Raw genomic sequence first — 26178 nt, forward strand, 5'->3', positions numbered from 1 at the left:
GACCGGCCGTTAGCCTTCCCCGGCGCCCGCTGCGGGTCCGCTCTTCCGGATGGCGGGCCCTGGTGGCCGAGAGGAGCGCGGTGTGCGAGCTGCCCCGCGCTGGGCTGCCTCGGGGGCCGACCTGCGCCGGGACTGCGGCCGTGCTGAGGGTGCTCGGTCTGGCCGCCGAGGCTCGAAGTCGGTGCTAAGTTCAGGGTGGCTTCGTGCGAGTGCCGCCTTCAGGAAATTCTGGCCTTTACAAGATCGGGCTGGCTGAAAGGCTGGCGCCGAAACGTGTCAAACTTCTTGACCACACTGAGGAACAATGGAAGTGACCTACAAAAAACTCTTAAAAACGTTTTGCCTTTTTTTCTCATAACCCAGCCTCACTAAGCAGCAGCTTGTGTTGGCTTATCAACAGTGTTTTGGTATGGTTAAACAAATGTTTAATACTTAAAAAGTAAATATAAGTGTATGTTTAAATACTTAAACAATGGTGATAAGTACGTTTAAATAATGAAAGGTTGTCCTGTTGTTTTTTCTTTCTTTTTTTGTCTCGTGTGTGAAACAAATTACACTTAAATTAACCACAAAAATTATACGGCTTGTCTCTTCTTTCCATTTCAGATGTGGATTGGCAAAACCCTAAGGAATGTCAGACCACAGCCTTAACATAACTTTGTTGTGTGAAAGGCTGTGTCCAGTTTCCCCGGGATTCCCCGTGTGGGCGCTGTTCGTACGTTCTTGTTCTGTCAGTGGGGTCGAGAGCTGGGAATGCCATGCTCTCACGGCAACAGCAGGAGAGCGGGTCCGCTGCCACAGCTCGTGTCTGAATGACGCAGGTGTGGAAAGGAAACGCGCTAGCCTCCGTCTCCCGTCACCGCTGCCTGCTGCAGAGGTACAATGCTGGGAAACCTCGGGGTAAGGTTGAAGCACAGTTACTTGTAGCAGCAATAACACTGAAGTCTGATTTTGGAGGTCTTTCTAATGCACTGCAAGAGCACAGCTACTGAAGGTTGACGAGTCCAAGTCTTTCTTTCTCCTTAATGCTTGTTTGTATGCTGTTAAGAAAAGCAAATCCTTAATATGCAGACAGGCAGAGAGATGGTTTATTTCTTACGTGATCTTTTTGCATTGTAATGCTGTAACAAACCAGCCTCAAGGCTGGCAAGGCGAGCAGACAAAGGAGAGCATTTCCCAGAGAAAAGAAAAGCAGGATTGTTTGCCCAGTTGTATGTTACACCAGCCCTCCCTCTTGCTTTGCTGCTGTTACTTTTACGTATCTTCTGTAGCTGTCTGCGGCTGGTGTAAAACAAATTATCTTCAGATTATTTTTTATCAAACCACAGGGTTCACATAAACCACAAAAGCGTGGGGAAAGAAGAAAAATTCAAGGGGGGAGGAGGATGATTTTACTGAGCATTACAATAGAGGAATAATAAGACAAAGTTCCCCTGGTATTGTACTCAGATGCTGCAAGCTTATGTAAAAATATGGGTAATAAACAGGAGGAACTAAAAGTCATTGTATTCATAACCAAAATTATGAATAAATTGTCATAACTGGTTATTGTTATGGAAATGTAGAATTTGTTCAGGAAGCCTCAGTACAGAGGTAGTGAAAATACTTGGATAATGGCAAATATTAACAGCAAAGGCCCATTAACAGTCCACAAATGAAAAAGATCAAGTGCATAGTACTTTAGTTTGAATTAAATCATCTGAAGCACAGGAACTGGTAATAATGAGACTTCAAAGAGCAATGATTTTGCTCCAAAAGGAATTTGGGAGACAGTATGGGTGACAGTGGTCATTAAGTTAACTTAATGACTCTTCAAATGGGAAGGAAGGAAAATCAACAGACTTAAAGAAAATAAGTTTCAGTAAACTCACTGTCAGAATGCCACATCCCACTGTAGCAAATCCAAGGAAAAGTACACTCTGGAAAGTCTGCCATTTCCTATAACATCAACACAAAGGCCTCAAACAGACAGTGAGAAAGAAAGAGAGGAGTCTGCTAAACCGTTTCAATGGCTTGCACCATTTGGAAAAAGCAGAATCTAGGTTAAATTACTAAAACTGACAACAAAGTGATTGTTATAGTATGTAGGAGAAAGCCAGAAAGGTTAATGTACAAAATGAGCTAAAACTATCAGAGTCATAGAATATAACAACAAAAAGCTTATGTGAAAGATTACCAAGGAAGAAGTGACTTGCTCTCAGGTGGGTGAGGGAACTACTATTAAATCATGTAAGGAAGACCAAAATTTTTGGATGGTTTGTGATTATTTTTTTTTTTCCTTTGTTCTTCTCAAAAATGTCAGCTGTTATCAGATAGCTTACATGGGTAACATTAGACACATAAAACACGCAATTTAAGGAAATAATTTTCTGAAGTATGATGCTTACAGAAGTCACGTGCCAGATAAGTTTCAGCCAACATATTTAGTAAAATGGCCAAGCAGTCTCAAAACTATTCGAAATTGCCAAGAACTCGGAAAAGATAGCTGAGGTTCCATGACACCAGGAAAGAGAAAACGGTGCCCACCCTGATGAAGGAAGAAAAGGATGATAATCAGAGGCCAGTCAGCTTTACTTCATGTCAGGCAGAATACTGAACAAATTATTAAGCAAATTAAACCCTTGGATGATGAGATTAATTATAGCCAACCATAACATCCCAAAACCAAATAATTGAATCTTGACTTAGGCAAGGCTTCTGATGATGTCTCATCTAATACTCTCTTAAGAAGGCTAGAAGAGCATTGGCTACATGAAGCTTACATGAAGTGGTTAGAGAATGGCTCTCAGAAGCAGTGTCAAGTGATTCACAGAAGAAGTCTGTAGCAAGCAAGATCTCCAAATGCTTACACGTTCCAAGTCCTGAACGGCTTCTGTGATGCAACAGGAGAGAGAATATTTGTATCATATTTGTGGAGGCTATCTTGTTCAGATTAGAGCTGCAAGCATTTTGGAACATTTAATTAGAACAGAACAAATCATGAGGAGCTGAAACAAAGATCTGGAATAAATAGGATGTATTTCAACAAGGCGAATATGTATGCATAGCTGTGAATAACTGCAAAAATGTAAACTGGAGACAAACTGGCAGTTACTTTACAGAAAGAAGTCTTGGTTCATAGCAGTTCACAAATAGAAAATGAGTCAACAGTGATTTGGTGTTGCAAAAAAAATGTGTCTGTTTCACCGAAATGTGGAAGATGACTGTCAAACACAAAAGCAGCAAAATAATTCTTCTACTCCCCTGAGCTCAAAAACGTTTTTGGTGAAGAGCTCTCAGTTTTGGCCACCTCCTCTCAATTAGATCTCTGTGGAGAACGCAAAGAACTACTGTAAGTCTGGACAATTTGACCTGGAGTCATACTCAGTGACTGAAAGAAGTTCAGTTGGACATCTCAAGAGTCAAAGACATAGGAACATACAGCCTAAAAAAATATTCTGTTAAGAAAGCAGTCTATATGTGTACAAGAAAAGTGAATATACCTACCAGCCCGTATGTTTAATAATGGAAATAATAAGATTTTGCTGCTCAGCTCTCAAGTTAAAACATTTAATGATACTTTGTTTTTTTAGTATACTTAAATCCTCATATCCTTAATATCCTGAGGTGTGATAAAAATCCTGAAGATGTAGAACATCCATACACTGGGAAAAAAATAGTTCTTCTAAAATCCACCAAAGAAAAAAAAAATAAAAATCAATGTCAGGCTTCTTCTGTATTATCCACTACAGGAGCTGAAGCGTAGTATTACTGGACAGATGGTGATAAAGTAATCTACTTGTACACTTAATTGGAGCAATAAGTCCATGTGCATTAATTTCCACAACCTGACCTCTACAGAGCTCACACATAAATATTTGTCTTGACAGAGGGAATTTCATTTAACTTTCTCTGAAGGACAATGGAAAGCCAAGGTCATCCAGCCTGTGCTCTGAACAGGCATCTCCCACAACCCATCCTTCTGCCACTACCAGAAACCCGTCTTTATCAGAAATCAGGAAACTATCGCATTTGTCTGGGGAGGCCTGAAAACAGGCTTGAAGTAGAATTCCTTTTTAGGAGGTAATTAAGCCTATTCCCATAAATAATAGGAAGAAAGTATATAATAGAGAACAGCTTAGGCACTAATGCAGGGGGAGGATCTTGCCTCATGTCTTTACAGTATGTTTGGGCATACTAGCCTAATATATTGATCTTGCTGCTTGAGTAAGCTTTAGAACTCAGAAAAGCGAGTGACTTCTTACAGCTTTAGAACAAAGAGCACTGGAAGGAAATACTTAAGAATCATGCACTGACTTTTCCCTAGGGAGGTTTGATACTCTTAAAATCATGGGGTTGGTGCCAAACATTGTATGCTAGAGGTAAAATGGAGTCAAATTCCCTTCAAATGGTAACTAATCAATACTTGAACTTTACAGGAAGCATTTCACTTTTTGAATACTTATTAAGACTTTCTAGATACAAACTGTGGAGAAGTTAAGTTTGATGCATTAAAGATGTTCAGCACATTTCGAATATTCTAATTAATGGTGACACAGCCTTAAATAAACACACTGTTCACAATCAAAATCAGAATATAGATAATCTATTTTATAATCTGGTTGTTAAGTTTCCTATATTTGGAGGGTCACAATGAGCTTACAAGTTATTTCTGACAGAACAAATGGACAAAAATCTGATGATTCCAACTGAAGCAATAGCTTAGTGTCAGCAGTATAAAGCGGGACAAAATGCAGAAAATGTTGTTTCTAGAGTTTTAATATGAAAATGTGGCCTTTGTGTGAAGTTACAGCTACAAACTGAATTTCCAAATTCTTTCATCTTTAGCTGCCTCAAAAAACAGTATTATTCTATTTCAGAGAGAATAAATTGAAATCTACACTACCCATGGTCACTTATAACTGACACAGAATGGAATTTAGTCCTGGATTCCTATTGAACAGCTATGAAGTATTATGACATTTTAATGAGATAGCATATAACCATAAAAATAAATATTAATTAAAAGTGAGATTGTGTCTACCGAGATTTAAAAAAACTACCAACATTCTTTTCGTACAAACCAAACAATTGTTGGTTACTCTTACATATTAGTGCTATATTTTCATGAGATTTGGCGTGATCTTTTTGTATGTTGCAGATTTACAAATTTAGGGCTTAATTTCCTTGTTACTTTTGCATGATTCATTTTGCAATGCAGCTACTCCTTAGAACATTAATAACTCATAGACTTGAGATATCATAATAACAGAACTATAAATACCTATAAGGAATTACTAGTAAAAGAGGATTTATGTAACTTTACTAAAATATTCATCTAGAGAAGCAACAGAAGGGAATGAGATAGCTTGAATGATAGAGCATTATAATAATTTTGTGAATTAAGACACAATTAAGCAGTTGAGAACCATTTGGAAACTTCATCCAGAAGGACTCATTTAAACGTGTAACTCTGTAATTTTTATTACAAGTGCAAGATCCTTTCTGCTGAGATTCTATATGTTAAAAAGCAGCAGCAACCCTTCTGTAGCTACATGCTTTTTAGAGCTGTGATCTGTAGTTTGCAAGACATAGCTGTAGACATCTGCATAACACCATGAACATAGAAAATCCTTTGCTACCTGTCAACATATCCTCCGTGTGTGTGATGAGAAACAATGTCTCTGTCTCTGACTAGGCTCAGCAGAAGACTTCTCTAATTGTTAGGTTCCTGATGAGAATAAGATTTCCTTTCACTTAAAAATTTCTCATAATAAATTATTTTAACTGTCTTTCAGCCAATTATAACTATGTTTGATTACATACAGGACTGCAAGCATGCAAAGGCATTGTGCTCATCCTTTCTCTGTCTTGAAAAAGAGTGACTGGGCTGTTTGTGGCCTTCTTGGCCCTGCCCTGTAACATCTGAATGAGGTGCCAGAATTCAAATGGTATAGATAAACTGTGGAGCTCAGCTCAGTAAAGAGTCGGTAGTAAAGGAGCATCCATTCTTCTTGGGGGTGAATAGGTACCAAGGAAGCAGCCTTCTTCTGAGAAACTTAGATCTGATCTAGGAATAGGCAGCATCACACGGCACGTCTGATTATTGTAGCTTTCAACCAACAAATCACCAAATTTGAAAAAAAAATGTTATTTTGTTAACAATGAAAAGATAGCAACTTCTTCTTACAAAACCCATGTTCTTTTAAACCCAGGTTAAAAATTAAATATAATAGTTGGAATCTTTCAAGGTTAGGATTAATGACATAATTCTTGAGGAAAATTCACCAAAAGCAGATGAACATATATAACAGGAACAAATTATACTGTACATTTACATTTCAAAAACTTTTGTGTTTCCTGCTGAAATTGCTGGAATTGTAACAGCTTTTTACCAGTATAGTAATGAGAGAAAGTGTCGTGGTTTAAACTCAGTCAGCCACGCAGTCTCACTCACTCCCCCCTTTCCTCCCCACCCTGCTCCCAGAGCGATGGAGAGGAGATTCAAATGAATGTAACTCTCACGGGTTGAGATAAGAACAGCCCAGTAACTAAGGTATAACACAAACCACTACTGCTACCACCAATAATAATAATAAGGGAAATAACAAGGGAAGAGAATACAACCACTCACCACCCGCTGACCGATACTCAGCCCAACCCCGGCAGTGATCTAGCCCTTCCGGGTAACTGCCCTCAGTTTTACATCCTGGGCATGACGTGCTGTGGTATGGAATACCTCTTTGGCTAGTTTGCGTCAGGTGTCCTGTCTCTGCTTCCTCCAGGCTTCCCCTCCTCCCTGGCAGAGCATGAGACTCAGAAAGTCCTTGGTCAGACTAAACATGACTTAGGAACAACTAAAAATATCGGTGTTATCAGTGCTGTTCCCAGCCTGAAAGTCAAAACCACAGCACTGCACTGACTACTAAGAAGGAGAAAAATGACTGCTACTGCTGAACCCAGGACAGAAAGGAAACCAAGAATACTGTGCTGAAAAGAAATTTAAAAGTGGAAGAGGAAATTCTTAGCAAAAAGCTAGGGTTTTGTGTGAGAATTTGCCTGTCAAAGTAGACATGACATATAGAATCTGGTAAAAGAATTAAGTAAATTATCATACAGCTATGAGATCTAAAAATAATCTCAGCCTACCTAAGCAAATATTTTTATTTCCACTGCAAACAGTCTTTTTGCAAGCTGCTTATCAAGCACATGCTGCAGTTACATGTTATAAAATAGATTTTTGTTTATAGGTCTCTTCTCAAAAAGCACTGAAGGATGAAATGTGAAAATGTCTGTCTGCAGTTACCTAAACAAAGTAGTTTTTAAAAACTGCTAGAATTGAGATCTGTATAAGCAGCAGCTACTTGAGATCCACACAAACATAAACCCACAAAACTTGCTTTATGCAGTTTTTCACACATTAGGGTTAGCTATGGTTGGTCCTTTCTTTTTCTGTGGGAATTAGTAATACCATTTGCTGGAAGATGCACTGCAGAAGTGTTGATTCAGGTGTTCTCAAACCAAACCACTACAAAATTCTGAGTCTTTATGTGTGATACCAAGCAAGGATAACTCCAGGAGATCGTCTGCATTTTTCTTTTGCTTCAGAAATGTGATGTGAGTACAGAGAGGTAAGATAGTCTCACTTTTCACTTACAGTAAGAGCACTCTGCCTGGGAAATTTCATTAGAGAAATCATTGAGCTAGTTTAGTCATAATGTAATTACTGTAACTGGCACAAGTGTTGAGGGTGCATAAGGAAGGTCTAATGGTTGGAAAAGGAGACCAGACCCTGGGGTTTATTCCTCATCTTGCCACTGCTTGCTGTGCAAACCTGAAAAGTTACTTAACCTCCACAATTTAACTTCCTCTGCAAAGTTAAAGTAAGGCTATGGTTTACATGCAGCTAAACAAAGGTACTGACTTGCAGTAGAAAACCTGTGCTGACTGTATCACCCTACATGTCTTTTACTTTCCCCCAGTTTTACAGTACACGAGAAAATCTGCCAGAAAGGAATAAAAATTACATTGCTAATCTAGGTGATTCTTGGTTTTATACATAAAAACACAGCTCCTGTGTGTATACACATTCTTATGTACTTTTCTTAATCCTTTATCAACTCAACTCATATGTTACTTTTCTAAGCTCAATAAAAGGTTGTTGTAAACTGTGATATAACTGTGTTATGAAGGAAAATAAAAGAGCATATTTCAACATAAGTATGACTGGAAGAAGGGAAGCAAACAAATGGTCATACTTCTGCTTTTGCTGAGACAGAATAGAAAAGGAAATAAATCAAGGAACTAAAGTGCAAGATAAAGAGATGAAAAAGGTGAAATATCTCTTAAAGGGAGCCTTCTCAAGAGGCTCTCGCAACGCTCTCCCGTGGGGGGCGGGATTCAGAAGCCAAATAAACGGTTATTTCGGCAGAGGGCACCAGAACAACGACGATATGGTAGAGACTTCGATTTGGTCTGCACAGTGGTCTACATACTTGTTAAGCTGTGAATTCTTGTACTTTATAATGCTACAGATTTTTTGTCACGCTTAGAGAGAGGTGTTGCTGAATAACACTGGAAGCCCTGGGATTAAAGGAAACCAGGCAATTACATCTAAGCGAAAAAGCAGAAAAAGAGTACCGTGAGAATCTGCGGAACATACTGCTAAGTCAGTATAGGGCATCCTTAAATGCCAGTGGAACAAGGAGGATAATGAGATGGGACAGTTATGTTAAACATTTAATGAGAAATCATCAGAGGGAAGTTTCTTACCTTCCTTATGATTTCTTCTTTTTTCACAGCAACTGCAGCTACAGGGTGTATTTACATAGATATTTTGCATTCCAAGTAGCCTGAAAACCCAAATGTTAATAACTTCACTGATATTATGCAAATGCATTATGAATAGCATCAAACAAGTGCAAAAAGTTTTTAAACAAAACTGATAATGTTTGGTGGTTATATAGTATTATTTGCTTGTGTGAATTGAATGGTTGAGAGAGAAGCATTCATGGAGGAATACTAATTTTACACTTACGCATCTCACATTCCTTTAAATTATTCAGGCTTCTCTTGTATAAAAGGAATTCTAAATCTCATATGTTATCATTGAGATAGCAAGCATGTCCTTCCACATAGAAGGCTTTATTTTGCTATGAACCTCTTATTATTTTAAAATAAGCATGTGTAACTAGCTTGAAAAGTTGCATCTGAATTACATGGCCCCGGATCATATTCAGCATACTCTAATCTGTATTGGGTTTTTTTTACAATTTACAATTATGTTGGGTGGATATGCTTCAGACTTCTGGTTTTGTGAGTAGAATTTTATAAAAGTGCGGGAATTTAAGGTTTTGTTAATGTTATGGTCAAGCATGCAAAAGTGCTAAATATTTTCTTTTTTATAATCTTTTGGTTTGTAGGATATACATAAGAATCTAGGCTGTGTGAAAAAAAAAAAAAAAAAAAAAAAAAAGAAGGGCTTTTTTTACATGCTTGCAGCCAGATGGAAAAGTAGTTCATTCTTGCCTCTCATTCTGATATCACAGGTTTCAAAATGAGAAATTTTCCATTATTATCAGCTTTACAGGTCATGTAGATAACTAAAACAGAAAACTGAAACATTGCATAAAAAAAAAATAAAAAAAAACTTTATGAAGACAGCTATTCTGCTATCACAGTTTTATATGGAAAGAGTTATATAGAAATTAAATCATGTGATGACAGCATTTGACAGTTCCACTGGTACTTTACCTATTTCTATAATAGGTAATATATAATCTGAAGAACATTACTAGGGTGGTGGCAGATGTAAAATCATAGAACCATGCATACACATTATCCCCTTTGGGGAGGAAATAAAGAAAAAAGAATGGAAAATTGAAATTATATGTTGTGGACTCAAAGCTAATCCCTGTGGGGGTTTAAGGACATAAAAGAAAGAACAGTGTGAACAAGTGGAGATAAATTAGAGCAGCTTTAATAAGATGAAATATGAAAACACTAATCCTAAAAACAAGTACTGTTTTGTGTTCTATATACTAACACAGGTGTCATGCAGGAAGAAATGCTGCATGACTTGAGAAAGACATTAAAAATACTCTAGGTATCCAGTGAGATCAGTTCCCAAAGAAAAAACTATCTAATCTACAAATTTCTAAGATGGGGTTTGAGATTTAGACTATTCATCTTTGCAATACTACTTAATATGAACCACAGGTCATTTAAGATCCCATTTCTTTAACTGTAAACAATGCAATTGTGATAAACTCTGTTGTAATACTGAAAATCCTTGTTAGCAAGTAAATACTGGTATCAGAATTAAATACTGAGGCAAAACATAACCTCCTGAAAATGAAAGCCTTTCTGCAATATAGGAGCTGTATACAGGAACCAAGCATAAGAAGTGGCAGAAGTCTTGAGACTGCAGCATTAAAAACCTGACTGAATAAACCTCCGGAATGGTGTACTGTGTACAGTCACCTGCCACAAACTAGGAATTAAACAGAATGTGCTCAGGCCTTGACCATTTCTAGTTTCTGTGACTTTAAACAAAGGTTGGAAAGAACACCAACCATTTCAGCTCCTAGTGCTGTCTTCTGCATGCAAACAGGATACCAATAACTTCATTCAGGCTCACATTTCTAGTGTTTAGGAGAGGAATCTGCAAAAGATGGCAAACATTCATTGAAACTTTTTTGGTACAATTTTAAAATCAGAGTAATAGGATGAAGACAATATTTAAATTGATCTAGAATAATGTGCAAAGATACTGCTTAGTGGTTCATTTCCAAGAGAGAGGACTAATTATGTAGGAGTAGAAATAGTTCAGATATTTTTAATTTATTTTTTTTTTAAGAATTATGTTGCAATTTGCCAATTGGTTAAATGAAAGATTGTGCTTCAGGACAAAACCTCTTACATAATTTATATAGTCATTAAGAACAAGTGGGATTAATGTTTCATTGGGGCATTATAGGAAGTATATATAATGGATAAAAATAATGTACTAACCTGTGATCATCCCTGACTTCCAAATCTGGCTATTACGTTCTTGATTAAATCATCCATTACGATATTTAGTTGTGTAATGATGGCAGTAAGGATGCTGATGCTTACAAACATTGATTTAGATTTATGTTGGTAAACTTTTAAAACTTTCCTGTTAATTTCTTTGAAACGACAATAAAATAGATTGAGAGTCACACTTCCATGTTAATCTTCCCAATTTACGCTTCTTTTTAACTCATAGTAAGGCTCTCACTAAGTTAAAGAATATTTTTGTAAGTATCTTAGTCTTCTGTGTTCATAAAATCCCAAATGCCTGTGAATATAGCAAGAAAACCCTGTTTTCATATACACATTTATTCAAGCACCTATCCTTGATAAGCATTAACTGTTTTGGGAGAAAAGAACTAAATAATACAGATTATTTCTTTAGTAAAACAGATAGAAATAACACATTTAGCTATTATCACCACATTTCTTGTTAAGTTAACATGAAAACCTGTCTACAAATAATCCAAGCATCAGAAACCAGAGAGGAAGATTAACCTCATCCTGTGTAGCTTTTCCCTTGTGTCTAGGCATCTAGCTCTGCAATTCGTATCCATGCTTCTGTCTGCATGTGACAACCCAGCTTCCTTTTGCTGTCTCAAGTCCTTGGCTCTGATCTGGTTACTTCTGACCTGACATTGCACTGTTTTAATTGTATCTCAAAGTCACATAGTCCTCTTGATACTTGGGAATAAAGGGTTAACATTGTGCCTGCTTGCTTAAGCAGTCATTGTGCTTGGTGAAGCAGAACCATAGGAGTTAAAGTCCCTAGAATTGTGCAGCAGAATTGTAGGAGTTACAGCTGCTAGGCAGAATTGTAGTAGATGAGATTCATAGCTTGTGTGATGAACATTTAAGACATTCTTGTTTAAATAGTATCCATAGAAAGAAAAGGAACAAAAGATAACCAAAGTATCAAAATTTGCAAACTAGACAAGTTTCTGCTTTAAGATACATAAAACCGGCTTGTACCGAACATGAGGTTTGGATAGGAGCCGAAACCCTGTTGAGTCTGCGCGAAAGCAAGAGGTTACTCGCGGTGATGAAGAGGAACTAGAGGCCTTCATCCCCACGACCCCCTAACGACCACCACCAGGAGGCACTGCGCAAGAGTATCAATGGGACGAATGCCGGAAAACTAATTATAATACTAGACATATAGCTTTTGCATATGTATTAGGCGTGAAGCAATCTCATGTTTATGTAACCATTATATGTAATATAAACAGAGTGGCAAAGGAAAGGTGCGCATGCCTTTGGAGGAGAGATCCTCCACGCGCCTCAGCGCTGAATGAAAGTGTACCTACTTTACAAATTTAACGAGTTGTGGAGTCTATCCACATATCACTCTGCAGTTCAGAACTGGTAATACTCTGCATGCTTTTTACAGTGGCATAAAGTGTTTAGAAATGCAGTGATTCTAGATGCAGCATCCTACACAATGACTTCACACAAGCACTAATCCCATAGCGACTCCAGCTAGGCATATACATGGTAAAATACCTGGGGAATAGGAAAGGATGACTGAACACCATTTCTTAAGTTTGGAAATAAATTCAGACAAGTTCCTTAGTATTTTACACCGGAGTTCATGTTCTCATAAAATGGGAATAAATTTGATGCTAAATGTTAAATAATGAGCTGAGCTGTTAAATACTTAGCTCTCATAATATTTTGAGTCAGTAAGTCAATACATGCTAATGCTACAAAAGCATTATCAATACTTGCTGTAACTTAATTTTAAAATTTCTTCAGCAGCCCAACTGTAGCTCAGCTACTGTGTGATACAGGAAAGCTTAGTGCGGCCCCAATGCATCTCACCTGAAGTGCTGGTTGAGGCTAAGGATTAGTTGTGTTCTGCAGCCAAGAAAACTACAGGGGACCTTCTCCAGCAACAAACAGGAGCTGTGTGCTTTCCTGGGGTCTCATGCATAAAGCAACAAGGTCTTTTCCTGCACAGCCACCTAAGTGGGAACAGCAATGATTTGTCTTTCCTTCCCCTATAACTAAGAAAATAAACCAACCCCCAAGCCCTAAGTTGTGCTGACATGAATAAGCCACAGTAGTAAGAAGACAGGAACCACGCTGTGTACAGAATAGAGAAAGCTCCCTCCCTGTCCTGGGCACCGAGGGAGAGAAAATGGCGGGCTGGGGATTTAGGCAGGCTCTTAGAGAGAGCTCCTCAGGCTACTTAGCCTATGAAGAGCCACAACCCTGATCCCATAGCCTGGCTGTGTCCGCCATAGCCGTAACGACGATGAGGTGAAAGAAAAATCCGCTCAAAAGGCTAAGGAAGGTAACAAAATAGTATACACCATCGGCCTCCTTAGGGCTGCCTGCTGCAGTAGCCCATACTACAATACGCTACCCTACCTAGCTGTTCTAACAGCCCAGGCCGTGACTCGGATTTTTCTCCCAAGTCCTACTCCGCCTGCCAGGGGAGGAGGGCGCAGGAAGGGGCGGGCAGCAGGCAGGCAGGCAGGCAGCAACGAGAAGGCGGTGCAGAGAGGGAGGCAGGCGGCGAGAGGAGGCACCCGGCGCACAAGATGGCCGCTGCTGCAGCAGTGGTGGCGGCGGCGAAGGAGGGGTGGCGGGTCATGGCGGCGGAGGAGCCCCGGAGCCTGCGGGTGCTGGAGAAACAGGGCGCTGCGGCCGCCACTGTGTGTCGTAGCTGAGGGGGTCGGTGGCCGCTGCGGGGAGCCCGGCCCGTGTGGTGAGTACGCTGTCTCCTTTACCCTTCCCTGCAGCGCTCCACTGCGGGGAGCGGATTGACTGAGGTGCGGGGAACAATGGGGTGGGTTTCAGGAGCGGTGGTGGGAGTATGAGGGCTCTGCTGGCCTTCCCGGAGAAGAGAGATGGAAGGATGGGTGCTGAATTGCCCGTGGGGCCTGTACCGCCAACTGTCTCGCAAGGCCTCAGGCTCCTGCCGGGCTCGATTTCCGAGTGCTCCGGGCAGGCAGGCGGGGAGAGAGGGAGTTGCGGAGGCCGCCGTCCTCAGTGCAGGGGACGGTGGAGGGCCCAGCGCTTGGGTCCGGCCTGGGGGGTGGGGAGAGGTAGCGTCGTCCCGGCCTATGGCGAGAAGGGACAGGCACCTTTTGTGTGGGGCCTGTGTCTGCTGTTTTTTCTCCGGGGGCTCTGTGTGCCTGGGAAGAAGAGAAAGCTCATCTCTGTGTCGCAGTCTGCACAGAGAAACAAACAACAGTGGGGAGAACAGGGGGAGAAATAAGGCCGGAGTCAGTGTGAGGGGACACTCTTCCACCACCCTCTCCGTGTTGTCGCTCTTTTGTCTGTGGTGCCTGAGGGAAGAGCGAGGTGGCCCCCGACCTCCCTTTGCGTGGGGAGAAACCGTGATAAAACCGAACAGAAAGTCCACTTTCACTAGTTTTTTCTTTGCAGTTGTTTTAGTTGTTGGATTAAGAGGGCGAGGATGGGTAAGGTTTCTTGCCAGGAGTGCGGTATTGATGTAGCTGTATTTTTAATGTGCTTTGGTGGTGAGAATGTCCCGGTGTCAGTTTTTTGCCATCAGAAGCCATTGTGAAACCTGTGCCGTTCTAAAACAGGGAACTTTTTGGTTGTTTGGTTTTTTTGTTGATGTTGTGGGGTTTTTATTCTCTAGGAACATTTAATTTTCTCCACATGCATATTTTTTTTCTTCAGAGCAGCTTGTCTTGTTTTTATTTAGCCTACTATGAATGACTCTTCTATCCATCGAGTAGTAGCATACTGTTTTCTCTATGCTTTTGCTGTATTGAAAATGGCCGAAGTGTGGGGGGAAATGCAAAAATTATTAGAAGGTTCGAAGTAACCTGGGTTGTTCTGGAGGTGCTTTTATCGTTGTAACTAAGTTAGCAATGTTGTCTTCTAATGACTCTGCTTGGAAAAGAAATGCAGTTAAACTCGGTATTTATATGCTATTTGTATTATATAGCTGTAGAGTTGTTAGATAACACAGCAATATTATGGAGCAGAAATTAATGTGTTCCTAAACTTTTTCCTTTACCTCCTTCAGGTTTATAGGGATTTGTAGTACATTAATTGTATCAGCTATAAATGCCTGCATTTCTTCTGCATTTGAAGTCAATGAAGTTAATAAGAGGCTTTGTAGTTGTATAAATAACCCGGTGTTCTTTGGAGGATTGTATACTTTATTGATGGTTTCTAAGCTTCATCAGTAGCACTGTGGCTTTCTTCAGTCCATTAGTACACAACTTTGATACAGAATTGCAGTTTCCACTAACATAAACAGCAGATGTTACTAGTTAGGCACCTTTTCTTTTCCCTGCGGTAGCTTACTGCTTTATCTTCCTGTCCTAGAAAAGGTTCTGTCAAAACAGACGGCTTGATGGGCTTCTTTGAGGGAAATTTAGAAATGCAGGTACCATCAGTGCAGTCTGTTTTGACAACCAGAGACTTGAGTGGTGCTCTTGTCAGTCACTTCTGAGCAGCAGTAACTTTAATGGAGATAAGTGGGAAGTTACTTCTGTGCCTTCTGATGTTTGTGGGTTGTGGTTTTTTGTTGGGTTGTTTTTTTTTTTTTTTTTGTTAACTTTGTTTTCAAACTAGCTTAGTTTAAAGCAAAATATTTTAGAAATTTGTGATGGGATTATTGTATTCTGATAATGATTTTGAAAACTGATGTTCCAATGAACAGATGAATGTATGAATCCAGAAATTACGTACATTAGTATGTGAGGGTTTAATACTTATGGACATCTTAGGACATATACATTAGTATATGAAAGTGGTGATGTTACAGTAGATGAAAGAAGTTAACAAGATTGTTTTTGGAAATTATGCCATATTGCTAGTGATTCACCAGCAATCTGGATGGAAACCATTATAAGTCTTGTTGAATTAAGCATTGCAGAAGCTGAGAATCAGTGAGTGTGTGTATTAAAATATTGACTTAATTTCTTTATATGTGATTCAGAGGTCTTGGGTGATGCTGAGGGTGGTCATCTTTGATAATGATGGTGAAGACTGATACCTCATTTTATTTAAGGTCTGTACCTCACAACTAACTAGTGCTGTGGAAGAGTGTTTCATGATACATAGTGAGTTGACATTTCCTATTCTGTAATATATAAGAATATGAGGGGTAATTTTATTTTTTTTTTTTTTACTTCACGCAAGAGATCATATGGTTCACACGCTAAACAGCTGGGAGAAAATCTTTCTTTCATTTGAAAGAACTTGTGGAATCCTAGCTTTTAAACAATATGAAGTGTAAAGCTGAACTGGAAAGAAAGAACCCACCTGCATTTATGCTCTCAAACATCCTGAGCGTCTTAAAATAGCTATGCAGTGGCCACTATAAGGTAACTTTTAAGCAAATGATAGTTTGTAAAGCTTTTTTTTTTTTTTTCTTTTTTTCCCCGTGGATTCGACAGATCGTATTGCAGGTGAAACTCTGTGTGGTTTTATGGCTCTTCCTACACCCAATAAATTGGATGGTTGGTTGTTGGAGCATGCCAAGTAATACTGTCTGTTAGGCAAAAAATAACATCTGACTGAAAGTACATGAGATAAGTCATAGGGGAATTTGTATTTTGAAGTTACTGCCTTTTACTGCAGTTGGTAATGAATATGAAACTATTATCATACAGGAATGAAGATACAATATGCTTCTGTTGTGCAAGGTTGTTATATAAGCTTTCTGTACTAGATGAAATTACAGTCTGACCTTCAAGATTCTGTGCAGGCTATATTGCAGTTAATGCATTCTGAAGTCTATGGAGGACTCAAGATAGCCGAAAAAGAAAACCACAGACTATTTACTTACGTTTTGTTACTTTCCTTTCTGTACAAAGATTTTCCACAGTGCATGCTGAATTAGGTGCAGTTCCCATCACTTAGTTTGACCACTTGTTTTTCTCAAGAAGTGTGTCCCTTGATGGTTATCTTTTGCATCAGATTCATTTTCTTGGTTACCAGTACAGCAAAAGTTGAAATAGTATTAGATTTCAAAGGGCCAACTGGTTTCTAATGAGTTGGGTTTTTTCTTTTTTTATTTGTGGAAATGCGTAATAGGCGAGAAAGTGTAAAAGTCCTATCAGCTTATTGTAAATAGATTTTTCTGATAAGAAGAGACTTTCTAGTTAAAGTGCTTGAGGAAATACTTTTCCTGTTAGTGAATGGTAGCAACACAACGTGTGCTATCAGCTGGAAAAAGAAGGGACTTTTGTAATAGAAATAGCAAGATTTTGAAATAATTTGTTGCAGATTTATGTTGTCAGAAGCAGTAGCAGTTGTGCACTGCTCTTTTGGAGTCTGTAGAGAAGTGTGTTTCATGCAGGGTGTCCCTGCCCCTCTATTGAGGCTTCTTACTGAACCCTCATGTGGTCTAGGGCAACTTTGAGCAGGTAGAGATGGCTTATATATGTCAGCAACATATTTCAGAATTCTTATGCAAGCAGACTTTTAAAAGTTTGCAGTAGGACTCACAAAATAACCACAAGTAGGTATTAAATTTGAGAAGGTAGCTCTTGGCTGTGGCTCAGCCAAATGGCACCAGCCATTTGAAAAATCATAGAATCATAGAATGGTTTGGGTTGTAAGGGACATTAAAGACCATCTAATCCCAACCTGCCTGCCATGGGCAGGGACACCTTCCAGTGCATCAGGTTGCTCAAAGCACCATCCAACCTGGCATTATACACTTCCAGGGACAGGGCAGCCACACTTCTCCAGGCAGCCTGTTCCAGTGTCTCACCACCCTCACAGTAAATAATTTATTCTTAATGTATCATCTAAATCTGCCCTCTCTCAGTTTAAAGCCATTCCGCCGTGTCCTATCAGTACATGCCCCTGTAAAAAGTCTCTCTTCAGCTTTCTTGTAGGCCTCAATTTTAGGTACTTGGAAGACTGTTAAAGGTCTCCCCAGAGCCTTCTCTTCTCCAGGATGAACAAGCCCAACTCAGCCTGTCTCCATAGGAGATGGGCTTCAGCTGTCTAATCATTTTCATAGACCTTGTCTGGACTCACTCTAACAGTCCACATGCCCCAGAGCATGGGAGAGTTGGGAGCCCCAGAGATGACTTTAACATTATTTCACACAGAAAAAGTACCTGGACATCCTTTGCAGACTTTTGCATGAAAGCTTTTGCTCAGCTGGCTGTTGGGGTTGGGTATTTTTCCCCACATGTAGACTAATAGAGAAAATCTCTCTTAAACACTTGATTGTGTGCCTTTATCACTTTTGTACAATGTTAGCTACCCTATTCAAAAACAGAAATAAGGAATATGGAGAAAAATCTTCATATGATGATTGGGAGGAGGAGAGAGAAAGCAAGGGAATAGGATTTTGACAGACAAAATAATTGAATTTTTTCTGTTACGCAGCATAAGAAATGGAGCTGAAAAGTAGAGCAAGTGTAGCTGAAGGAAGCAACAGCTTTTTCATGTGCTTCGTGTGGCAGAGGTTGCTATGTAATTTGAGACAAAAGAACACAGAAGAGTATTTGTGTCACATGGGTAATGCTATGGTAAGGTGAGTCTTGAGTTCAGTTTTAGAAAAGCTGAGGGTTTATTGACAATTATTCATTCCAGCCTTGAAGTCGCTAAAATAGCCACAAGTGACCTGTTGCTGTAAAGATCCCACTCTCTCCTGATATCTTGCGACAAGTCTTGCAAAACCACTTTTTTTCCTCATCATTCACATAATGTGTTATTTCTCAATCACACATTTTTGGAACCTGGGCGTGCATTTTCTGTTAATCTGAGACTTCTGTAGTAGGATTGTGCTTCAGCTACAACAGAAGAAATAGTGTGTGGACTAGCTGAAGTAACTGCAATGTGCTGGTCTGGGAGAATCTAGATCTTGCAGGCAGCTCCACTTTTGTTTGCTGTTTGTTTTAACAAGGGAAGTCTGTCTTGTGTCCTCCCTCTACTGTGCCAGTTTAATAGGTTGGTTTTTAAATGATCTTATTAACTACTGTTTAAAAGCAGACTGTTACTATTAACATAAAATCTGGGCATTCCAAATGTCATTATTTTTCAGGATGCTTCTGTATAGACCCTGTCAGGGTAAGCTTTGAAGGCTAAGCTGTGGTTGTTTCAAAACCTGTTGTTTATAATAAAATCCTGGTTGATCAGCTGATGAAACAGTAGCGCTTGTAACCTGTCTCTAAAGGTTTTCTGAGAACTTCCTCCTAAATTAATTTCTAACAGAGTTCAGCTCAAATGGTGGGCAAGTTGGAAGGCTTTTCAACTTTCAGCTTCCCTACTGTTTTGAAAGAAGACTTCTACTAGAGTAGCAAGAATCTTGTCTCTTATGCATTGAAGGTCTTGAGGGACCTGCAGCTAATTATTTTTGATAAATTGTGGCAGTGTTGGTTTCCAGCTCAGATTTAAGAGCTGTCTTCTGGGTGAAAGGAGTGTGGTTCAGGGAAGGTATTACAAAGTGAATGAATTGAAATTCATGCTGAGGGGGTAGTTTTAATTAGCTAATTGCTTATAAACCAGTTTCTGTGGAACACTCCCAGTGTTCAGTAGCATTCAGCTTTCTCTCTGCTTTGTTTTTAGTGTAAATATTATTCATACTGCCTTAGCACTCTTCACTTTTTGTAGCAGTTTTACTTGAATAAGTGAAACTCATGTTTTACCACAGTGTATGTGAAGAAAAAAAAAAAAAGCCCTTGAAAAGTGAGTGAAATAAAACTCTTACTGTTGACTGATGTTTCTTGTAAGTCACCTTTTTTTTCAGCTTGTTTTCTGTTCCCAGCACCCTCATGTTACCATGTTAGGATGGAAGTACTTCAGGTACTATTTCATGTTAGGAACTGTACAAACAAATTTAAGTGTTAAGACTTCCATGTCCAGTGTCTGTATCTGATGAATCTGGTACCTGCAATATAGCAAGCCTTAAGTGTTTTTGCCCTTTGGTTTAGGTTGTGTTGTGGGGTTTTCCTGGTTTTTGTGGGGTTTTTTTTTGTTTGTTTGTTTTTGTTGTTGTTTTTTCTTTGTTTTTTCTTAGTTCTGTGCTAAGATGCAAGAACAAAAGGAGAGACCTTGAAATTAATGGCCACTAATATAAATAAATAGTAGAAAGTGAATTTTGTTAGCTTATGTGGTATTCTGAAATTGTCATGCTGCATAAACTTTAAGACCTCTAATAATTCTGGCCGGTATGTAGACCTAATGAGAATTAAATCTCATGTTTCTGAGTGTAAGATGTTCTCTGGGAGACTCAGAAAATTTTCCCCTGCCTTTAAAAGTGAATGTTGTACTTAAGAAATCTTGAAAAATCTGCTCATGTGTCTAGTGAAGCAGTTACCCCTGTTCATGATGTTTCACAATTTAAAATTCATGTTTCATTTTACAAAAATCAAGTCTGAGTTTTGTGCCACAATTAAGTTCACTGAATGGTTTGAGGAGATAGGAAACAGCAAAATGCTGTCCTTCAGATAGGAGATATGGAAGAAGGAGTAGGCATGTATGCATACTGTGAAGCAAGTCTTAGCCTCCACCCTCTATGAATAAAAAATCTTCACAGTAATGTGTGATCTGTTTTTTAGCTTGGTTACATGAGTATTTCTTGAGCTGTTTTAGGGCAATTAGGAAGTCTGTTTTAAATGGCATTTGGGCAGTTGTTTTTCGGCATATCTGAGGAGCTCAGGTGTTTACATGTGATGTACTAAATCGACAAAGTACTCTGTTGTAAACAACAGAACCAATTAACAAAATTCAAAAGATCTTTATAAGAGTTCCTACAGTACTGAAATTGTCATTGGTCAGCTGTGTTAAGTAAGTATTGTGTAGGTAGACATGAAAATTCAAAAATTATTGGAAGCTGAAAAATGCCTAGCTCTTACTCAGCAGCATCTTAAGGACAGTATTCCTTAGTTTTACTTGTTTTGTAAAGAGAATGGAGAATGTGAATTTTGTTTCAAAAATAGATCAGAACAGGGTAGTCTAACAAATCACTGAAGTAGTTACAAAGAAAATATCCCTCTTTCATGTATCTTTCAAGACTTGAAATGACTTTTCTGTAAGGATCTTTATTTCTTTGACTGATAAAATGCTCTCTTTTCTTGTAGGGTTGGGATTTTTTGTTTGTTTTTCCCTGGATCCATGTTTGTCTTCACCTCTCCTGTTCTCTTTAATGATGTTTCATTCTCTGGTATTAGCTACTTTTCTTAGGGATTTTTTTTCTTTTTTTAAATTTGTTCTAATATGAGCTAGTATTCAGTTCAGCTAATGCAGGTAACAGAGATGGCATGCTGCCTGTTAATTTCGTTGCTTTGACAGTTCAGACTTGCAGCATGAGCTGTTTGGATAATGAAGCAGCTATGGGACTCTTTGTTCTTGGACTTTACTGGGGGCTATTAAAATGTCACTGCTTCCTCTGGAGCTGGTGAGGAGTTAAAGAGCATTGTTCATGGTGCACTCCCTTGTGACTACTTTGGCTGTTGCTATAAATTTGAAAGGAGAAAGATAAAAATAAGTTAGGCTAAACTGGCTTGATGGGATAGACTGGGTAAGTTAAACCAGAGGCTAGAACTCAGGCTGTCCTTCCTGTTTATGAGTCACTCTCCTGTTTAATTGTGTGAAAAGGCCTCCTGTAGAATAAATTAAAAGAGAGGTCTTAATAGTGCTGCAAAAAACTGTAGTTAAAATGGTGAATTTTAATTTTAGTCTTCCTTGTTTAATCAGGTCTTAAGGATGGAAGCCTGGACACTCAAACTTCTTTGTAGGACATTCATACAGGTGGAAAGAAAATGTTATTCAGGAAGGTGAGAATTAGTTAAGCAAAGGCTTGGAATAGTCCAGACGATTTTAAATGTACTGTTTTGTGGCTAGCTGTTGTTAGGTTCTACAGAAAAGGCGTGATGAACCATCAGGCTTGTCTTCTGGACTTGCTAATGCTCGTGTTGGTTGTTAGTCTTTTGTGTTTGTGTTCTGTATTAAATCATGTGATTGCTATCTAAAGACACTGCTTCTGTGCTACCTTTTAATATCATTTATCTACTGTGTTGGACTTTATACAGAGCCTTTACCTGTGCTGAAGACTGCTTTACTTCAGGATTCCCTCAGTTTTTCTCTTCAGAATCATCTACTTCATTTGTCAAGCTTAAAGGGTACGTGGGTGTTCAGGATCTTCAGGGAGACTAATAATTCGTTTTGCATTGATAATTGATAATTGTGATTTAGTGCACAGAAAAGGTGCTCAAAGTAGGGGTTGAATGTGTTTGGGAGCCACCTAAATGTTCCCATCTCTGCTTTTTGGAAGAGTAAAAGGCTACCTGTTGATATCAGTAGGCAACTGGAGGTAGAAAGCATAACCTTGTGCTGTCTTGTGTTGGAATGCATTGGGAAACATAACTTTTCAATATTCCCTTCAGTGATACTGCTTAGCATTTTGCTGGTGACTCAACATAATCATTAAATTTCAGTTGGAGTGCAAGAGAGTTCTAGTTTTGAGATTACCGTTTTTTTATTATTAAAATAATAAAGTAAAAGGCAGTGGACAGCTCTCTGAAGTACTTCACCAGAGAGCAAAAAGGCACAGCCCAATTTTTGCTTGCCAGACTAAAGAACTGTGTTCTACTAAGTCACGTTAATATGCAATGTTCTGTCTCATTCCCAAATTTCTGTAGCATTTGGGAAAAGGAAGGAATGAAAATAAGACTGAGAAGATGACATAAAATACCTGGCAAATTGCTTTCAGGTTTTTTGTGGTGTGATGTTTTTTTGGTTTGGGTGGGGGTTTTTTGTGGTGGTTTTTTTGTTCTGGCTTTTTTTTTTTTTTTTTGCCCACAAGCATTTATTCCTATGCCAGGTGTATTGGAAGTTAACCATTTGGGTTATTCTACATGAAGTGTTGAAGTTTCTGCACTGCAGTGCAAAGAAATGAAGTTTTCCAGCCCCTGGTTTTTTAAGTTTGAAGGTTTATGTGGCTTCAGCAGAGAGAGATCTGTCGTTAGCTTTTCTGGTCACTCCTTTCTCAGTGGAACTTCAGTCAAATGTTTCTAACAAAATAGCACACAAGGACTGGGTGGGGATGTGTCTGGGTGTGTTTCTGAGAAGGATTTATATGATCACAGGTATTTTTATGTGGGTTTTCAGCTTCACTAGACCAGTTTAGAACAGAATAACTTGAGCTCTGTCAAGCTCAAGTTTGGTGTGATGTAAGTTGTTTCAGGACATACCAGGAAGAAAGGTGTTCACAGAAATGTTATTGGTAAGGTAAATCGTACATTGGTCTTTGAGGATGTAATGGTGTGGCTGTTGTTAGGCACTGTGTGACGAGAATGGGGTGTGGTATCGGTATTACTCACTATGTATTAAAACAATCACAGGCATATATTCTTTTATTTAAAATCTGAAGGTGAGTAGGGGGGAACATTCCTTTGTGTCTTCCTGTGAGTAATACATGATTTCACCTGAAAAGTAAAAATGTTAGTTATCCTTCCCCTCCACCACCTTCCCCAGGACAGGGAAAAAAGAAGACCTTAGACCAGTTCGTTTGCCAGTTTATGTGAGAGTAATTGGGAGATGCTTCAGGAAGGAGAAGTAAGTGACAGCAATCCTCTCCTTCAACCACATCTGATAATTCATTAATGTAACTGCAGAACTTAGTGTAGCTTTTGAGAAGTGGGAATAGAATCAGTCATGTTGATGTGACAAGCTGGTATGTGAGTTGTCACTACAGAATGAAAATTGACAGTAAGCCTGTGAATATCCAGTGACTACAGTATGCTAATAAAAACATTTAAATACTTTGTCCCTGTTAGGTTTCGTATGTTAAAATAATTCCCAGTACAGTTATGAGGGGCTTAGTAATGCTATTACAGGTGGCTTTGGCTAACAGATTTTGAGAATTTTCTTTTTTTGAGTTGTCATTCTGTTTTGTCTTACTGTCATTGCTTTTATTCCAAAACCAGTGAGTGGCAAAATACAGTAATGTTTAAAGTAATGTTGACTGCATGGGTGGAAAGATGGTTTCAGTGCCTACTTTTCCCTTCCTATACCTTATCGCACATTTGGATACCTGCTGTTTAATAAGAGGCTTATACAAGGCAAGACAGAGGGAATTGAAATTATCAAGTCATGGAAATACTGCCTGAACAAGGCTTGTCATGTACCCTGGATTGGTGAGCAGGAATAGAAGTGTGATTGACAGCTAAGTGCATTCATTCTATTCTGAGACTCTAAAAGAGGGGAATAACAATAATGATAAAGTAGCTTTCTGTGTAGTCGATGTGTGCAGTAATTGTGAAACTTTAATCAGATTTACTCTGAAGGTACTAGAATAGGTAAAATTGCAGTGAGTGGTTTGTGAAGATGCAAACACTTGTAGTGTTGTAGCAGTCTGTGATGGTATGCCTAATCAAAGCTATTGGTGGGCTGGGACCACATCAAGGATAAAATTCTTAAAGGAGGTTTAAACATCCGAATGAACTACAAAGATGTTTGACTGTGCAGCTGTTGTTGTCTTCCTCCTCCCCCCCCCCCCCAACCCCCGCACTGTCTTTCAGCCCTTAGTCTTCCATGAGAGAGGTCTAATCTGTGAATAAACATCATTAAGAGAAGTTTACCCTTTGCTTTTAAAAAGGTAGACTAGTTCAGCATACTATGGAGAACTGTGTATTTTATTTTATTTTTTTATAATAGAACTCTGGCAGTAGTCTGAAATTGTATTGTATGTATTTTTTATTTTACATCATTCCAGTTGTTGCCATAATATAGTTGTAACATGTTTTCAGAGATGAATACATCTTTTAAGACTTAGCATTATAAACTGGGAATGAGAAAATTGTTCTTCATTGACTGCTCCATTTAGAGCAGGTTCCATGCAAAGTAAGCAGTAAATAAGACAACTTTCTTCTAAAAGACAAAATTACATGCCTGGAATAAAATTGTTCTCACAAGTCCAGAGCAGCAAAATTCATCAGGTTGGCATTGGATTTTTAATAGGTAACTTCCCTGGATTATTAGTTTGTCCTCTTGCTTGGGTGATTTTTCAGATTATGTAACTCTAATGTTGTATAACTAGAGTTATAATTCAAAACCTCTTTTGAAGAGGATGTAAGATACTCTTTTCCCGTTTGAGTTCAGGTTCCTGCCAAAAATAAATATACCTTGTACCAATTAGTGACAGGAGGATCAGTGGGATGTTGGAGGTTTGAATTTTTTTCTCTTGTACAAGACTCTTGCATTGTTTGCTATATAGAAAGCAGAAGTATTAAAAAACCCCAAACAAACATAATAACAAACAAAACGCAGCAGCTTTCATTTTTGTGGTTAAACTGAGATGTTCACAGATACTTAGGAGTAGGTGTTTAATGGAAACCCTGACACTTGAGCCCTTTGTTTCCGCTCATTAAAACCGGGAGTACTATTTTTAATGATCTTGTAAAGCAAATACGCTATTTTTATAAATCTGGAAAATAAGAGAGGCTAACACCAAAGCAGCAAAATATTTAAGTTTGGTGGGGTTTTTTTCTTTCTCCTTATTTTTTCCCCTTTTTTTTTTCCTTTTTCCCCTCTTATAATTGAAGGTTATGTGAAAAGTCTCATTCAAAAGGAGTACCTTGCCCCAGGCTATTTCAGGCCTTTGGAACTGCTCTTTTAAGGAGTGCTACAAATTGAATCACCGGGTGCTAGTAGCATTTAAAGCAAATGAGGCTCAATTACATTCTGAGTCAGAAGCACCTGAATTAACCTGCTTTTCAGCAGCACTTCTGTGACCTCTCCTGCTGATATTTAAAGACTTTAAGCCCTGTGTGAATGGTGATTTAGCACAGGTTTGTCCTTGCTGAATAGTGTTTGGATTTTTATGACAAAACTATGCTCAGAGGTGTGGAGAAAATCTTGAATAGTATGTTGACTAGGTCACTTCTCTTTCTTATGCAACTGTTAGAACAAAGCTGAAACTTCTCAGGCTGGGTGCCATTTCTGCGACAAGCTGCCTCTTAACCTTGGATGACTCCTGAGCTTTAGCGTAGACTAGGTTATGTTATTAAAACATAATTGGAGTGTGTGTCATGGAAAAAAGCAGAATAGTCATCTGTGAAACTGATGTTCTTTATCTTGATATTCCTGCTTTTATTGCCAGTGAAGCTACTACAGGGCTTGCCAAAGAATAACTGGCCTGGTTTGGTCCCTGTAAGCTTTTTTTATGGCAGCTGTTGTAGCATTTAC

At 38.9% G+C, this 26178-nt stretch overlaps 1 protein-coding gene across 5 annotated transcripts in view; it reads left to right on the forward strand.

Annotated features, from left to right (window-relative positions):
- The first annotated feature begins 13536 nt into the window (after window positions 1-13536).
- Window positions 13537-26178, forward strand: part of RC3H1 (ring finger and CCCH-type domains 1) — a 77215-nt gene continuing 64573 nt past the window's right edge. For 4 of the 5 annotated variants that reach the window (XM_065674162.1, XM_065674163.1, XM_065674164.1 and 1 more), the window contains exon 1: window positions 13537-13747. The gene's annotated coding sequence lies outside the window, so the exon portion shown is untranslated. The remainder of the gene's footprint in view (window positions 13748-26178) is intronic. The other variant, XM_065674167.1, reaches the window with a different exon arrangement.

The sequence above is a fragment of the Lathamus discolor genome, chromosome 3 (assembly GCF_037157495.1).
Source record: "Lathamus discolor isolate bLatDis1 chromosome 3, bLatDis1.hap1, whole genome shotgun sequence".
NCBI classification, from domain to species: domain Eukaryota; kingdom Metazoa; phylum Chordata; class Aves; order Psittaciformes; family Psittacidae; genus Lathamus; species Lathamus discolor.